The sequence below is a fragment of the Atractosteus spatula genome, chromosome 15 (assembly GCF_055471065.1).
Source record: "Atractosteus spatula isolate fAtrSpa1 chromosome 15, fAtrSpa1.hap1, whole genome shotgun sequence".
Taxonomy (NCBI): domain Eukaryota; kingdom Metazoa; phylum Chordata; class Actinopteri; order Semionotiformes; family Lepisosteidae; genus Atractosteus; species Atractosteus spatula.
The window spans coordinates 14,550,894-14,568,495 of NC_142720.1; the positions used below are offsets into that span (position 1 = coordinate 14,550,894).

At 37.7% G+C, this 17,602-nt stretch overlaps 1 long non-coding RNA gene across 2 annotated transcripts; it reads left to right on the forward strand.

Moving 5' to 3' along the window:
- The first annotated feature begins 2,624 nt into the window (after positions 1-2,624).
- LOC148820092 (uncharacterized) lies at positions 2,625-16,349 on the forward strand. 2 transcript variants are annotated; one of them, XR_016094200.1, is made up of 3 exons: positions 2,625-3,112; positions 7,855-7,924; positions 16,130-16,349. It is a non-coding gene; the product is annotated as an uncharacterized LOC148820092 (long non-coding RNA). The 2 variants fall into 2 exon arrangements; XR_016094199.1 differs by lacking the exon at positions 16,130-16,349 and adding an exon at positions 8,421-8,766.
- The last annotated feature ends 1,253 nt before the right edge of the window (positions 16,350-17,602 follow it).

The window sequence follows — 17,602 nt, forward strand, 5'->3', positions numbered from 1 at the left end:
AACATAGTGGTTCAGTTAATAAGCCTCTTGGAAAACTGGCCTTGATCAGAGTGTGTGCGTGCCTGTGTGTCTGCCCTGTGATAGACTGGTGTCTCGTCTAGGGTGTATCCTGCCCTGCACCCACTGCTTACTAAGATAAGATCCAGTCACAAATCGAATTTCTCTGTGCTCTAAGGTAAAAATCTTTGCATGTAACTTGCTGCCCTTCCTACAGGTTTATTCCAAAGTGACAACATTCCTGAAGGTATAAATTCAGGAGAGATGGGAATGTGACATTTATGCCATGGATACACTACACACGAGACTTGAGCCACAGTGAATGTTTGTGGGATGAGCTGGAAAAGAAAGAGTGGCATCTAGAGCTCACTGGCCACTGGCAAATTCGTATTTGTCCAGACTCTATGAGAAAAAGAGCACTAGAAGTCAGTGAATTTGACAATTTTACAGTGATGTGAATCGATTTCAATTTTAAACTAGAGGTTTCCTTCGATATGCAGTATATTTATCTGAGCATTTGAAAATAATTGAATCCTGCTGAGAACCAAAGTGTGAGTTTGGGAGCTCCAATTGAAACTGACAAAGTCGCACACTTTTCTGGACATTCCAGTGAAGATGTAAACAGAAAGGCCAGTGAAGGCTGTGGCATGTGGAAGGTTTGCCTGCTTTACATGTTTATCAGCTGTTAAAAATCGCAGCTTCCACTGCTTATTCTTCTGACAGAAGCTTCTGCTAGAAGGGGCTTTTAAATCTTTGCAGCAATGTGCAGCAGTTTCAGATATCATGCTTGTCCAGGTAGTACTGGAAAAAAAGCAGCTACTTTACCTTCACCACCACTATTTTTTTTCTTAATTTATGAAAACAAAAGTACTCAAATTAATGTATGGCCATTAAAATAACAAGACTGAAGTTAGAACATTTTACTAGTTTTGTAATGTTTTGAAATAAGGCTTTAATACTTGTGCGAAATTTATTGAGGGTAAAAGAAGTGAAGAGGCATTTCCATTCTGTTTAATCTAAAACAACACTAAACGGATTCCTCTCCACACTGATCTTCACTATTGCACTCCGACTGCCTTTTCAGTTATTTACTTTTTCTAAATGGCAGGATGAGGTTTTTACCTCAAGTGGGGCTAATCGTCATAAATATTTATATTTAACAATGCAGTCATAGTAGTCCTTCCCAGGCTTCATGGGGGCTATTTTGAAAAGCAAAACAGATACTATCAAAGATCTACAGTATCTTCCCATGGCAGTACGATTTAAAAGGTGCGAATTTGCAGGCATCCAACCAACGCAAACTGCACACAGCAGCAGAATGCAGACTAGATGGAAACGACGAACGCAATGGACATCCTACGGAAGCAACTGCGAAAAAGATCAAGTGCGCTATATGAACTGTGAGAGCTTTCAGATCCTTCTACAGCTCCAACTCCTACAGTTCACAGTGATGTTTATCAATAAATGATATGTAACCCCTCTCCATCCTAGAAAATCCTTTCAGCTGAACAATGTGCTTATTTTGAATATACAATCATTTCGTTTTCTGTACGGTGCAGGGTACCCTAAGTTGTAATATTTTACGGTCCTATCCAACTCGCAAGATTCCAGCGTTCCGCTGCTTGGTTTCGATTCGTGAACGTTAAACAGATTTTATAAAGAATGGTGTTCGTGTTCTCTGGTATGCATGTAGTTAAATAAATTGAGTTGTATCTATGATGTCTAAGTCACTCACTCACACAATCACAGTGTTCGCGGAATAAATTGTCGTTTGAAATAGATATTACTGTAGTTGCAGTACAAAAAATCAACACCTTTGTTTCAGAGCTTTAAAAGAGGAGACAAACCTGACCGGAGAAAACTGGAAAAGTTAGCATTGAGTGAAAATATTCAGTAGAGATTTACTAACGATTTGCATTTCAAGTTTTTCTCCGCACCTAAACTAGAACATTCACTGGATAATTCCTTCTGTATTAAAACAGACTGAAACCTACATCTTTGTATCAAAGGGGTATAAACTGGCTCTTCACAAACCTCAAAGTCTTTCATGTTCAAATTGCTTAAAGCTGTATAAAGAAACTGTTTATTCTTGCAAACATACGGACGATTATTTACATGCACCAATTTTGTTAAACCAACAGCTGACTTTCTTTACAGAACCATCTGTCCACTTTCAGGTATTGTCGGGAAAATATTTTCGCACGGAAAGAATTTCGATTTCCCATTTAAGTAATCATTAAGGACCACTGTCGATGGGATTTTGCGTGAGAGAATGCTAGGTCATAAAAAAATGCGATGCAGGTTGTTGGTTGTCTAATTAAGTGGAAAAAAAACATCTATGGAAAACCAATTGACTAGCTATGGTTATGATCATTTATACCAGGACAGGATTGGTTCTTTAGCCATGTTTGCAAAGCCTCCGAGGCTGATTGGGCGCTTATGTTACGGTAATTTGTGGCAGGAGGTCAGTGTGCCTTTGCATTTCTTTCTGTATGTGTGGACCGCTCTTCCCATTGATCGCGAGTTGTGCTGCTGGCTATTGGTCAGTTTTGTGTACCAGTGCCAGAAAAAGGGGCTGGCCCATTTCAAAGAGCCTTCATAGAAAAAGTCAAGACGTGCGGTACGGCCAGTGTGGGTCACAACAAATAGCGATTAAGAAGAGTACACACAGCTGGAATTAAACAGCCAAGAGTTCGCTTTGTTTTCAGATCAAGTAGCTTTTTCATTTTCTTACAGGTAACACTTTTTTTTCCCCCAGTGCTTAACCGTTTTTACGCCGTTTTATTTTTTGCATTGCAAATCTCCGCAGTGAAACGAATGATTTCCAGGGAGAGCAGCAAGATAGAGCCCCCAGCTGTCAGACATAGGGAAATGGTCAAGAGTGAAAAAGACAAAGAACATGGCGAGATTTAGTGGGCAGCGGTTAAATTCCACCTTAGATTAAAATTACATAACGTGCACATCAGAAAAACGAAACGCGAATTTTTTTTTTTAAAAAAAAGCTTATAACAGAAGTTCCTCCAGCTTTAAAGGGGTAATGGAAAAGTTCAGAACCTAGCAAGACGGCAGGGGTCAAAGAATTTACCCTTCACTTGTCTTCCAGCGAACAGTACTGGTGAGTATCATTTTAAAGAAAACCTGAACTCTGTGTGAAAGTAGTTGCCGCAGTGACTTCAGTGTCGTTGCATAACTTCTCTTCAAAGATATCAGTGAAATCCCTAACAGGTTCTATTTGTTTAGTGTGCAGTTAATGAAAATAGGATTTGACAGCTCAGACTACTCGGTCCGCAAAACTGCCTAATAGTAGTAGATTGTGACATTAACAGTTCTTGACCGCGTAACACGAATGCTGAAAACTTGTCTCTAATTAAGACTCTGGGAATGCTTTGAAGAATGCAAATTTTTATTTCCGAAATAATTAACAACTGCTCATATGATTTCAGGATTACAGAGCACCTTTGACATAGCTTGGAAAAACAGACGATAAGACATAAAACGGAAAGGTTTCAAAACTTTAAACATTGAAGACAAGATAACTCATTTCATAGGTCTTTAGTTGCTATAATACAGAGCATTACATCATATTTTGATAAACCTCGCTCAGCTAGGTTTTTAAAGCAAAGAACCTTCATAGAAAAACTTGTCATATTTGAACACTTTACACTTACAAGTAATCGATTATTTTAATGTACGTCTGAGATGCTGATTGTTCTTTATAAAATCATAATGCCCACACTTTATTCCCGTGATTTAAACTGTTACGCATCTTTCCGAGATGTACTGCGTAACCTGAGTAAATACTCTGCTTTGCTAACGCGACTTGGAAATTATGAGTTCTGACTTATTTATTCTTAACCCCTATTTAAATGGTTTCCTTACAAATTTTCATCATAACCTCTTAATTTAACCCATTAGGAAAGATACAGATGAATATATTGTACATGTCTGTTAACTGAAAAGGAATTGAAGCTTCTGAAAGAGGATACATTTTAATTTATATCAAAGACATCTCTGGGCATGGGGCCTACCTGGATCTTGTCCAAGATTCCCAAACACAGTCAACACCGTAAACTCCTTAATCAACGATAAAACACAACGCAGGTGACAAGTGTAAACTACAAGGAAGAGCATTTAAAACCAAAAACATTTTTACACAAAGGGTTATAGGTGTCTGTTACAGACTAATTGGCTATGTTCTTAGGGTGATGCCCTGGCTTCTTTAAAGAAAAAAATAAATTAGATTCTAGAATAAAATAGCTACTAGCAACCAATCAAGCTGAGTCAAATGGCTTCCTCTTTTTTTTGTATAGGACATTTGACTTTCTTGATTGTGAATATTAGCTTTAACTATAGGTATGGTAGGTCATTATTTTATGAAATCACAATCCTTGGATTGTCAACATTCTAAATGACTACAATTACAACTTATATTTTGTTGTTTTACTTGGTCTATTGGACTTCCTGAAACGTCTAATATGCAAACTAATTAGGCATCAATTAAATCACAAGTTTGGCTGACAGCTCCCCACTCAATACATCAATTAAAAGTGATAATCAAGTATACCAGTAATATGTGTACTTCTAAAATCTAAACATTAACAAACCGCTCTTCCTCTTACATTTGCTATTATGAAATCCCTTGACATGTTAAATTACCACTGCAAAATATTTGAATTTTTTTTTCCCACGCACCATTCAAACAAGTTGAATATTTTGTAGGCAGGAGACTTTGGAAAATGCTTTGACATTTGGTTGACCTTTGAGAGCCGGCCTTGTTAATAAGTGTACTAAGGTTACGGATGACTGGTGTGGTGGCTTTGTTTTAAATCGTGCTCAGAATATCATTTGTTGTTTAATTACTACCTAAGTGGTCAAAACTCTCTCTCTTATGCAAGGTCAGAAGGTTTTTGTCTCATCTAATAACTGCCGCGGGGGCTCTGTTTTGCTTAAAAAAAAGACTCAATGGAAATGCTTTCCTTCCACCATTTACAGTATGGGGTGTGTCCAATCAGATAAAGAATGGAAACACATATGACTAAACATAGCTATGCTTTTCCAAAATAAATTGCAATTGGAAAGGACAAACTTGAGTTCTGAAGGTTACAAGCTACTCAGTAACTAATTTTGATGGCAGTGAAGCACTAATGGCATAATTGCAAATATAAACTTAAGCCACTTGTGAGAAGATAGTTCCACACTGCTTTACTAGTTTCACTAGGGACAGCAACATCCAAGGATTGAATGCCTGTGAATGCTTGGAATAGTTGGCTAGAAAAGTTTGGCTTAGCCTGCTTGGTTAATGGGTAGCCTTCTGGCTGTAGGACAAGGAAGTTCGATCCCCCTTCAGACTGAGTGAACCCAGGGGTAGAGCAAGGTGGAGATGGGGCGGAGGAGGGACGATTGAGAGGAATGTGAAGGGAGGCGTCTGAGTTCAGTTTATGTAGCTAGTTTAATGGTGATGGTGATTAGGTGCAGTTGTGCGAGATTGACTTATCATTGTTATCCCTCCTGAACGCCAGTTAATAACTTCTATTTATGCTGTATAATAAACAAACAGATAATGCCAGACAGAATTATAGAACATAAGAAGGGTTGAATTGCTTCCTTTCGTTTGTAAACCATCTGACTCATTTGGTTACTAGAAACTAAATGTTACCAGGATCCCATGCAGCTGTTCCTTGATTGACGTCAGAGTTTCAGCTTCAGCAGCATGGATGTGTAGCTTGTTCCAGACTCCCACAACCCATTGTGTAGTACCTCCTGTTCTCAATTCAAATACACTTCATTTTAGTTCCCTATTTACCTCCTCTGATTTACATTTCACTGTTGACTCTAACAGAGTCTATCAAGTAAACTTTGTCAGTGCCTTTGAGGATTTGGAATACCTGGTTGTCTCCTCTGTTAATGACTAAAAACATTCACTTCATTTAGCCTGTCAGTGTAGGACGTTCCTTTAAGCCTGTGAGTGTATCTGGTTGCTCCCCTCTAGATGGTTTGTCATTAGTACATTTACAAAACTGACCATTGAACTGTCTGTTTAGGACAGGAAGCCTTAAAGTTGTTAATTCCTTGTAGCAAAATACTTGTGATTCAATCAGCTGGCAAAAAAAAAGAATTTCATATCCTATGGCATTCTGTCATCAAAGACTCCTGTGGTTAATTCTGATTTTATATTTCCTTGCATTATTTCCAGACTTGGAGAGATCCGTTTCCAAGGGGTCTACATTCATACATTCAGACAATCTGGGGATTGTTATTTTTTTTCTGGGTTGGGGGATTTTGGCACTTTTAACAAGAACAAGAATTTCTTGGGGGGGGGGGGATCTTGCTAGTGTATCACTTTTCACTGACCACGACTACAGGTGTACAGACAACTTGCATTGTCATTTTATAAGGTAGGGCCATATAAGAAACAATATATTAGGATTCAGGCATTTTAATATTTAGTATGAACATGCTATACAAGCAACTTAAAGCATTTATAAATAGGCATATGTTTGTAATAGTTTCAGTTTTATGCTGAAAGGTGCCATTTAATTATTTCAATCCTTTGAATAGTGAAAAAAATCATAATTCAATACAAAAAATAAGTACTGCAGAATGTCTTAAGATGTCGATGGAAGAGGTTTGCCATGGTTTTCCCCTTTAGGTTTCCCCCCAGACACACTGTGAACCTCAGGACAACAAAACAAGAGTGGATGGAGAGAGAAAAAATGCACAGAAGCAAGTGTCCACTAAAGTCACCTGAAAAGACTTTGAATATTCAATGGTGGCGATGAACAGTTTCCTTGGCATTAATTAATTTAGCACTATGTTACAAATTAAAAATTTGTTAAAGTCATACCTTTAATAAAGCATAGCCTGCACATGTAATGTCCATTTGGAATTGTGAGTAAGGAATATGGCCTCAAAAACAGTACCTATAAAACAATTCTAATAGTAAAACATACAAAAGGAAGGCTGATAAAATAAGAAACTGACCTTTAAATCCAGGAGAAACAAAAACACCATCCTTTGTCTGCTGTAGGCCTTGTGAAAGTTCCTATACCACATTACCTGAGCCTGGAAACTACATACACACATGAACTTTTTAGAAAGAACAACATTATCTACCACTTTGATTTTGTAGTACTCCTGGTGTCCCCCCCATCTTCTCATTATACAAAACAGAAATCAACATTTCTTTTATCCTACTTCAAGGAATACTATATTGCCAGTATATTTTTTCTCCTCACCTTAAAGAAGCAACTCAGAATATCACAGAGTCAGCACAAAAGATTATCTGACACAAACTTTACTTTAGGTTTTAATACACATGAAAGCCTCTGCAATTCTTCAATCTTGTATTTAACTAGTCAGAGATCACCTACCACAGCACTGCTATATAACCATAAACTAGTAGTATGTCACAGCTGCAATGTCTTACCAATTAGACTGAATGGTAATAATAGGTTTAACTGCCTATTTAAGACTTCCAGTGCTTTATTTACTAAGACCTCGTCTACAAGAGACACCTATTGGTCATCTGTGGTAGCAATGCTCTTATTTTTCTTTTGATGTCTCCTTTTCTAGGTCCAATTGAACTGATCTTCCGGAGCCTGTGTTCCATTAATTTTTTTTTGTTGGAAGATCTCTTTTTATCACTTTAGATTTTGCTAAAAGCCCTTGTATTGTGAAGTCTTGAGAAAAACTACAGATTAAAAACCTGTTAGCTAAACTATTATCTGTAGATGAGTTCTAGTGTTTGGCTAGCATATTATATTTTAAACCTGTGCATTTTACAATATTTCACAAAAATAAAGTGTTAAGAGAAAAATTAATAAAAATGTTAAAACGTTTTTCTGTTTTGCTTTGTAGGACCATGACCTTTCTATGACTCACACGTGCTGTTTGGAAAATCTGATTCTCTTTAACTTCATTGGAAAAGGTATATATGGATTTGAAACAATAGCATGTTTGAAATTGCATGCACTTTGTAATCTTCCCTACTCTTTATCCACACTCTAATACCATTAGATACCATTTTTAATTAAAACCTAAAGATAATTGTTCTTTTGTCTATAGATATAAATTATCCGCTTTTTATTAAAATAAAGAGCACTCTTTCATGAAAAATGATAAATGTGATACGTCATACATAAATGTTTAACAACAGAATTGTATTACACGTCCATGTAATATCGGGTTAAATTATCAAGGACATATTATATAAATAATTTCCTTGGCTTCCTAATTGATCCAAATAATCACAGTTGATAGTGTCATAGAACTACTCTCATGGCCTTCAATAAGTGACTTGCACCTCTGATTATGATAAACACCCTTCCCCCTGTTGCTTTACTGTGCTATATGGTTGCCAAGTGTTAAGAATTCCCGGAATGCAGAATTGCAGTGTTCTGATAAAGTTTGCTTTGTTCCCTCAGTGACTTGACCCACTGAAGAAAATATGGGACCCTGGGATTTTAATAGAAGAGAGCCAGAATTTTTATGAAATATAGTGGCATACTGCCTCAACCTGCTTAATACCCAGGGGTTTTATTACATTTTCAAAGCTAGAGTTAGTGCACCTTCCTAAATTATACTAAGGAGCTATAGTTGAAAAATGCTGATGATTAATAACTTTTAAAGCCCCAAGGCACTGTAAAATTATGATTCTAAAAACCACAACCATGCTTGTGCTCAGAAAGTTTTCCAAACTACAGAAATACCAATGAGCTAATTCGTTTGAGAACTGAACCTGTTTCTAAAATAAACCTAACTCTTAACTGCACTTTTCTGAATTCTAAATAATTAACAGTTTTAGGATTGATGGGAGAGGTCTGTCAGTATTAAATAAGGAATTGTTGAGAGCACCTCTGCCCCCTTTCCCTCAGTAGAAATAAACAAAAACCATTTCCACTGCCTCATGAATACTGGAGTAGTGTAACGCCTGTGTTTGTTCTCTTTCTATTATTGTGGTCGAGGTAAAATACATGATTCTTGACTGAAAAGCAAAGTGCTCAGTGGTGTTTGGAGTTATGGGGACAAAACTGCTTGCCATTGTGTGCAACAGACTGCCACACTGATGATCCGAACTGGAGTTCTTGATATATTAAACCACAAAACCAAGACAGTCTGAACAGCCTCCTTTCACCTGCAGCTTTACTTAATTGTCACAAACCTTATTCTTTTAACACTGCTCCCCGGAAAGGTGCTATTAAGTCACGATATGCAAGATGGCAATGATAGCTACATTTGTGTAGAAGATGATGAGGAGTTTCTGCATCTGACAGAGCTGAAGTTGTTAAAATGTTAGAGGGTTGATGCCCCTCCTGTGAAGCTGATGGAGTGACAGGAGTCTTTGGATGTGGAATAGGGGCAGAGGGATGGGAAGGGGAAGGCCAGACAGCAAGAGGAGCTTGGTTCCTAGTACGTTTGTACGTGTACACAGGAGAAGCAATGGTGCCATTGCTGAAGGCAGGCTATGCCCTGAACTGAAACCGCCTGTGTTAATTGGGAAAGCAGACCCGCAAAGCAGACAGTGAGAGCCAATACAGTATGTTGTCCAGTTTGGGCAAATTTTCTGGGAGGTGGAGCACAAGACCTACCTACAAGGTAGGCAGAATTCAGAGATTGCACATGAAGCACATGAAAGAGGGGGGTCCGTAGTTTTTAGTGTGATGGTGACCGAGCTACAGTTCTGGGGGTGTGTAGGGTTGTTTGTGTTGTTGAGAAGAGAGGCCAAGGATAATGTTCACGCACTAGAGAGGGAGACAGGGGAGTGGAAGGGGGAGTTGAGGGTGTCGTACTTAGTACAAGAAATAGCCTGAGGCAAGATAGGGGCTGTGGAGCTGCAGTCAGGCAGAGGGGCTGCTGGTGGAAGACCAGTGTCTGGATCGCTGGCCCGGCAGAGCAGGCTGCAAGGGAAAAGACTTCCCGGTGTGTGGGTGGAAAGCAGAGTGGAGAAGGATCAAGGCGCACACTGATGCCGTATGTATGAGCCAACAGGGGTGGTCAAAGCAGGCATCAGAATCAGGATGCCCTTCTGTAGAGGTAACTGAAAGAGAAGAGGTGGGGGAAGACGAGGAGACGAGAGCACAGAAGGCACATTGGGTAGCTTGACGTTGAAGAAGTGATCGTGACAGACAATAGGAGAAAGGAAAAAGGGGACCAGATAGGGTTGGTGGAAGGGGTAAGAAGGCATGAAGAAGGGAGAGAAGGCATGGGCATGGAGAATGGGGCAGGAGGCAGCCCTGGGGACGTGGTTATGTGGGAGCATTGGGGATGGTGGGTGTTGAGGTCATGATGAAAAAATCCAGACAAATGTTCTCACTTCTTGCAAGAGTAAATGCAAGATCATATTTCCATTTAAAATCAGACCTTTAGTTTCAAAACAATGACACTTTGAACCAGCAAAGGTTATGCAACCAGAAAAATAATTTCTGTTCCTTGTGGCTGAGTCATGCAGTTTGAACACTACAAAAAAAAGTGCCACTTCAGCACCTGCAGGACAATCTCTCAGACTCTGCAGTTTTAGGGTAAACAGGGATGTACCTGTTTGGACACACTTGAAGGGCAAACATAAACAAGAGCCGGGTTGTGGAATAGCAATGGTCAGATTACGGGAAACAGTCATATTACCATTTGATCGATTGATTCTGTGTTCGACAGGTTTGTGATCTGTGTGATTTAAGAAAGTTGGTATGAGACTCTTTAAAAACCATTTTATCTTGCATTTCAGTGTATTTTTTTTTTGTAAAGTGGCATTGATGTCATCGTTTAATGTGCTAAAATCCAGCCCTGACAGTGTGAGACACTCTTCGTGGGTGCTTCTCATGGTTTGGGGTTGACAAAGATAGATGGCAATACTGGCAACTGTAAACATCCTTGACTGGAAGCTGGTGCAGAAGATGGGGCTTTCAGTCGGATGTTTGCAGCTGCCAACTGCTATTACCTTCAAATCCCTCTTTCATTTTTGTTAATAGCTCTCTGAAATGTCATGCTCCCATAACTTCCCAAAGAAGTTGAGCGGAGGATCATTTCTAACAAAAAAAATGCAACAAAAAACACTGAACAAAACAGAAAAAAACAGCACTTCTGCCTTTTTGAAGAAAAAGAAAGTTTAGTTTCTAACCAAAAAATGGCAGGTACAATGTTTTTTGGGCAACTAAAACTGATTATCTGTACATAAACTCACTGGCCTGTACCTAATAAAAACACCACCAGGAATAAGGAATAAGATTATCCACGAACAACAGTTTTGATTCCAAAGGGGAGTGGAAATTGAGAAACATTATAAACACCGAATGTCATTGCTTGGACAAAAGTCCCATTGATACAATTCCCAATATAACAAAGATTTTTAAATAATTAAAAAGTATTTAATTCTGAATGTCACAGTGATATAGTGAAAATAGCTGAATAAAACACTTGCTGCTAACTATAACTGAATAACTGAATTATTCTTTACTTTGGCATGTTTTTTTATTGGTACAATGACAAAAAAATAATTGATTAAAAACAATTATGATGATTGTTGTTAATTTTAATTGGGTGCTTCTTCTAATTCATATAGTTGACTGCAATCAGGTTTCCTAAATACCTTCATTTGCAACTAGCATTTTATTTGTACTGTTGATTTCACTGTCCTTGAATCAATATAAGAAATTTGAAAATGCATGCAAAAACTGTTTTATAAGAAGTACCATTTAAAAGTTAAAGCCAATGTGGCACATTGAATTACACCTTGAATTCAACGAATGGATATATTTTAGTAATAAACACATTGTCAAACAAAACACCAGAGCCAATAGGTAATTAAAATGGTTGCTTTGTAAGTTACAGCTCTCTCTGGTTGGCCTCTGTTGTGGAAAAATGTTAAACTCCTGGGGTGGGAGCTTAAAAAAGGGGGATCTTAACAAGTGCTGATTTTAGCAGTGAAATGTCAACCCTGTGACACTTGGCATGGCATTTCTTTCAGATTAGTTCTAGTGACCATAAGAGAAACATTCCTTTCAAGCAAATGCAGAACCATAACTACCAGATTAGTGCTGCACACACGTTCAAGAAGCCATAACTTCGGCTTTTCTTAAACTCAGGATGACAACAACCTTAATTGCAACAGGTCCTTCAGTGTCCTATTTTTCCTATGATGTCTAAGTATCTTACACTAAAACATATATAAAATAGAGCACAGTGAATACTGTAAATGTTTTTGTTGACTCCATTCAGGGTTTAGATTGAATATGCAGTGTAAAAAGGGTTGTCTCACAGAAACGTTTAAAGAAAATGTACTATAGGGAGATTCTTTTGTATGCTCTCAGTATTACTTTGGATCTTAATAATGGTTCAATCCTTCTAATAAGCAATACAGTCTGACGGGAGTCTTCAGTTGCATTTCTGAAGATCCACAAGGTTGAAAAAAGGAGTAAGGTCAAAGACCAAGAATAAAAAAAAGTCAAAACTCTTTAGCTTATAATACAGAATATTAAAAATGCATAAAAACTGTGATATTTGGATTCTGATTAAAAGCAATTATAACAGACAACAGAAGGCCTGAAGGCTCTCCATGACCAAGGCTGATCTTTCCAATAAATTGATCATTGAATTCAGCACCCTGGACAGCATACTTTCAGATACCACAACTATATTTCTTATCAATCCATTATGCTGAGAGAGGACAGTGCCATAAGTATTCTAATTATACCCCTGCTGCGAGTTCAATAAAGTTCCTCCTTGGTTGATCATAGCTATCTATTCATCCTCATCCTTGAATCTTCAATTCATATTCTTTGACTCAAAATTGTCTCTCTTAAGGGAATATTCTTTTGCCTTTTTGCAGTTCACAGGCATATTACTGCTGTTTTCTGGGGTTAGAGTCTCCCAATTCAGTTTGCCACAAATCCAATAGCAATTGAGAAAGGTATTGTGTCAAAAATAATGAAGGACCTTAAACAATGTGTCGTGGGCTCTGATCAAATGTTGTTCTTTGCACCAATGTATGTATAAGATATTCTGAAAGCCCTGGGGCCTAAACTTAATAAATATATACATTTTCCTTAAATTCCTTTTTGAATAACCTTAAACATAAATGCATACAAAGATAAACTCAAGGAGGTGCTATCAGATATGTTATTGTTTTTCTTTAGTTTTCCATAGATTGTGGAATCGCTTATTTCTTTGTCACACTGATATAATAAGACTTTTTGTAATAATAGTGCGTTTTGCAATCTGAAAAATTATTAGTCCACAAGCTGGTTGTTAACAACCTACTTTTTGATCTGATGACATTACACTGGGGTTTTTGCTCTACCTCAAGAAATGTAAAACCGAGCTGTTTATTTTTTTTCATTGATCCTTTAATGTCTACCACTGTTGCATATAATGGAATCCAAACCATTTCCCTTGTGTTTCTTGTCCCTGAACTCATCACACAGTTCTTTTAATAATAAGAGCTGCCCCGACTCCTCCCCCTGCGCCAGTAGATTTGTTTTTTGTCTCTCTAGTGTATCATGAAAGGGAGTATCTTCTGAAAAGTAGTTCAATTAGTGGAGCAGCCTCTGGTGCTTTTCTTAAAATCTGCTCCCACATATCATGCATCAAGAGACACCTCTTCCCAGCCTGTCTTGACCCTGGGTTCTCTATAAACAGAGCGTGTGGACCAATTCCTGTTTGCTCATGGGATTAATCAGGAGACTCCCTTTCAACAGAGAAAATTGGGCCAATGAATGTGAAAAGCTTTCAATCAAAATCATTCGCATTCATAAGGTTTGCCACATCCTCTGCACAAGAAAGAAGGAGGGAGTTAGTTTGGGTTCTTGCCAGATTGTAACAATGACGTTCATCAGTGGGAGCAAACGTCTCAGAGGGCAGTTTGCTTCTCTCATGTTTATTTTAATGCACAGTGATACACATAAGCACTGTAGTTTGTTACAATTTATTTGAAAGGTTCTGTCTTTCTAAAAACACTTTAAAAGCAATCTACAGGGAATCACTGTATAAAGTATGAGTAGTGGCCTGTAGTAGCTGTTCTGCTACTACAGGAATGTTTAGATCCTTGAAATGGCTTTGACCTTTTCTTCTGTGACTTCTCAAAAACCAAAAATTACAAACTGTCCTCGGTTATCCGCCAGTCAGAACGTACAATTCCTTAAGGAGAATGGCTCGAGCGCTTAACAAGGTTGACTGATCATTCCTCAAGAAAAGCACCTTGTGCAGCTTGTTGCCAGAAAGCTAAGAATAAAGCTGTTTTATCCTAGAATAAAATTGGGGAATGTGGAGGAAATGCACTTGGTGGAGTTAACTCTCCGCGAGTCCAGCCCTGTAAACACTGGGAGAGCCAGAACACATCAAAGCTTCCTGCCTGGGCCTCAGAAAACAGCTTTTCTACAAAGCCATTAGTTTTGAATACTTGACTAATCATTGTATATACTGTACATGTCCTTTATTCCTCTGGACCTCTTTCGATGGGACTTTTAAACAACCATACTGACAAAAAAATAAGATTACATATCTTTTTATAGGTTTGATGTATTAGAAATAGATTTGGGCTGATTCCCATCATTTTTTTGAATGCTTTAAACTATCAGCCTGAACTAAGGAAATATTAATAATTAGGCAGTCAAGACTTTCTCAGCTGAAGAGGAAAGGTGGATTCAAAACCTATGAGGAGGCTTGAATAAGGTACTTACATTGTCTTTAACTGGGCTTCTATTGCTAAATACTGAACACTTTCTCACAAGAGTTCCGAGATGAAGGCAGTGTAAACATCCTACACTCTCAGCTTTAGCAAGTAAAGAGGCTGGGAGAGGGGTGTTTGCGCTCTCTAGCTCGGAAAAGCAACGTCTGAGGAAATGGGCTTGGTTAAACTAATAGATTTGGACTTTAGCACACTTATGCTCTGTAGGAATTTGATCTGATGGGCTCAAAAAAGCAGACACTGGATTTAAACCTACCAATTGTACTGTATTAATAAAATAGTTTTCATATTTGCTTGTAACTCTAAATCATTTGAATTATTTTTATAAATTACGGAAATTAGCATTACTTTTAAAAGACACTTGAATAAAAACCATAGTGTACATATAATGACTTTGGTGGAGAAGCCACTAGATATGTTATATAACTGTGCTTCCTTCCTGAGAAGTTGAACAAGTCCATTTATAATGCCTAGCCCTTGAAGAACATTTTGTTTCTACAATGGATCATGGGAGTCAAAAGAAATGCTGCTTTTGACAGATTTCCTGTAGCATTTACAGGGAAGTCTTCTTTAAAAATGCATTAGAAATCTGTGCTGTCTTAACACAGGACAGTGAATGGGAGTCTTGTAGGTACATATATTAAAAGATGACAGTACATTTGTACGGTTTGCTTTTTCAACTTCGGTTTGTTACTAAAGCTGTGAGGTGGGTTGTTCAACTGCTAGCTACCCAGTTCCACTTCTGGAGTAATGACAAAAATGCACAACTAGGATTGCCCATCTGTGCTAGTCAGCACACTTAACATCCTTTTGCCAGGCAAGATGCATGTCGTTTGTAGCACATTATTTGTGGTATGATTTTTAGCTTTTCCTGCTATCTTAAAAATGTGAAATTATGTCAACACTTGGAATACATTCTTGCTTTGCACTCGCGATCTTGCTCAATGAAAGGAAGTCATGGCGTGCACGCCCCTTCGGGCAGACAGGGCTGAAACACTTCCACCTCTCTGGCCCCTGTTAACACGACCTTGCTTTGTGTGCAAGATGTGCTGACGACTGTTCTGCTTCATTGACATCATTAATGTGGAAGTCTTCATTTCCTGTCAGGTTTTAGATTTTTCCTGGCTTAATTGCAACATAAATGCAATACTTGTGGACTTATAAACTTATTTGGAAAAACTATTTTCAAGCAGTTTTTTTTTAATTGGTGGTTAATAACCTTTGTGACCTATTTTCAGGATTATTTTCTAAAAAACGTGCTTCGAGAATTTGTGAAACAAAAAGACTAAGACCTGGACATGTAAACGAGAGGAAAAAAATCGGAAATGAGCAGTCACTATTTAAGACTGACTTAATTCTTATACCATGGGTTTGGTGTAGGTTTAAAGGATTAAAAACTGTGAAAGGTTTGCAAGCATCAATTTAAGTTCTTTATAAAACATTTTTTATGTATAGGTCTTTGATATTGATATCCGATGGACGCCTGACTTCACCTACCAGGGCACAGAAAGCGTCGTCTCTGCATTACTTGGGGAAACAAATCTTCAGAACGTATATTATACTAATCATGTTGATGTATTTACACAATATCCAATTAAACTTTGATATTCCAAGAATAAAGGCTTGTGTAAATTCTGCTGCATTTTTCCTAATAAATATCTACATGATTAAAAAACTCAATGCTTACGTGTCTGTTTGCCATTATGCCTTTTATAGTGATTCATAGGAAGAGTCTTCTAAATGCCAAAAGTATACATTAATTCCTGTTCAAATTGTGATTGTATAATCCCTTTTCACTCCTATTTATATTTTGTTTCAATTTACATAACTTGTCAGATTTTAATTGTCATGACTCATTTTAAACTTAGTTGTTAATCTATAACTTTGACGATTAACCCCTGTCAAGAAAATCGACAGTAAATTCTTACCTGAATCCAAGTTGTAGAAAGAGTAATCAGTGTAAATATCCATCCATCATGAATTTAAAAAAAATGGATTATTGTACTGCTGAAAAAAAAACTTTGACCATAGTTAGAATATAAAGTTCCAGAAGAAATGTATGGTCAAGGTTTTGTTGCATAAGAAATATAGTTTGAGCTCCAATGAATTTTTATTTCACAATCAGTTTCATTTCTGTGCGACCAACTGCATTTATAATTCACTTTTGAGATATCGACATTTCCATCCCAGATGCAAGACTAAGAAATGCAATGAGGCTAGTTTTGAATAGTTACAGATAATTGGATATGATAAGATTAAGATTTTAAAGAATATTAATAGCCTTGCACCAAATGTCATGCTTTGCAATACAACTAAAAAACATGCGTCTAGGTACCAGCAGAGGTCGACATTTTTATCTCCAAATCCACTGCTTAAAAATTAACGTTTTAACAACAGCAAATCGTTACCTAAATTGGGTGCCTCTAGCCACTTATCTCACTGCTTTCAGCTAATCTGTGTACTCATTGGGTTAAGCAGTCAACATCTGGATGCCAGATTTGCCTACTGACAAGAAAACTTCAGCAAACACTAGTTTCCATGTCAACTACAGAAAATGCAATAGAAGGCAAGGTTCTGAATTCTGCAGAAATATACATTAGCCCACCTGCCCCACTCTGTGGTGACTGGCTGCAGATCAGCATCTTCTTCTGTGTGACTAGTGGTCAATGGCTAACTCTCGCTCTAGTATGACTTACAGAACAACCTTTACCATCTCATCAATTATCACAATTTTATTTGCAAAAACCTATCACAAGCTTCTTTGAGGACTTGAACAACTACTCAGCCCCTTGCTAACCACCTTTTACTTATTTAATTCAACCAACCACCACTGCTGTCTAAGCTGTCACTGCTGAGCTGTCAATTCAACTTAGCTGTAACCTTGAAATAACAAAGTAAAAACCCGCAGTTACTCAACTGTGCACAAAA